General features: G+C 35.1%; 1 pseudogene; it reads left to right on the forward strand.

Moving 5' to 3' along the window:
- LOC138023123 (uncharacterized) overlaps positions 1 to 435 on the forward strand; it is a 1114-nt pseudogene extending 679 nt beyond the window's left edge.
- The last annotated feature ends 615 nt before the right edge of the window (positions 436 to 1050 follow it).

Below are 1050 nucleotides of genomic sequence, written 5' to 3' on the forward strand. Positions count from 1 at the left end.
AGGCATGGTGAAACTGATGAGGATTCTCTCTTGATTGACCTTGCAGATACATGTACATATAGTACTGGAAATAACATACAGGTGCTGTAATGCTTCCTAATGATAGTTCGAAATTGAAGACTCCCGAGTTATCTTCTGATATGCTGAATGCACTAGCAGACACTGTTGCCGAGAGGCTCAAGGTGACATTACAACCCTCTATTGAGCATAAACAAGGTCAGCGAAGTGTTAGTGACGACGATGAATCAGCTATTGCCAGTCACTTGTGGCCCCTTTGTGAAAAGCATGACAGGGCCCAAACACACGCCAATGGCTGCTATACCCTGTGGACACATATATTGCAAGACTTGCATAGGTGATTTTAAAAAATGCCCCCCAGGTGGAAATCTTATTAATTGTAAGATCTTACAGGATCTTGTAAGAATCTTAAGATGAAAATCTTAATAAGATCTTGTTTAAGATCTTTGATCTTAATAAGATCTTAATACATTTGCTTAACAAATTTTGATAAAAAAATTTAAGGTTGCTGATGTTTTCGATCTTGTAAGATCTTAAAAGAATCTTACCAGATCTTAACAAGATCTTAGGACTACCTTGCATGATCTTACTGAAAAAGATCTTACAAGATCTTAATGAAAATCTTACAAGATCTTAGTAAAAATCTTACAAGAGCTAGCAAACATCTTACATAAGATCTTAGTAAAAATCTTACAAGATCTTAGCAAAGATCCTACAAGATGTAGTAAGAATCTTACAAGATCTTAGTAAAAATCTTACAAGATCTTGCAAACATCTTACATAAGATCTTAGTAAAAACCTTACAAGATCTTAGCAAAGATCTTACAAGATATAGTAAGAATCTTAAATAAGATCTTAAAAAAGATCTTAAAAGATCTAAGTAAAGATCTTACTTAAGATCTTGGTGAAGATCTTATAAGACCTTAGTACACATCCTAGAAGATCTCATGTAACATCTTGTCAGGAGCCCATTACCCTGGAGCCTCCATCTTCCATATTAACCCTCTGAGTCAACCCTGTCCCGTATCTTTC

The sequence above is a fragment of the Montipora capricornis genome, chromosome 11, assembly GCF_036669925.1.
Source record: "Montipora capricornis isolate CH-2021 chromosome 11, ASM3666992v2, whole genome shotgun sequence".
NCBI classification, from domain to species: domain Eukaryota; kingdom Metazoa; phylum Cnidaria; class Anthozoa; order Scleractinia; family Acroporidae; genus Montipora; species Montipora capricornis.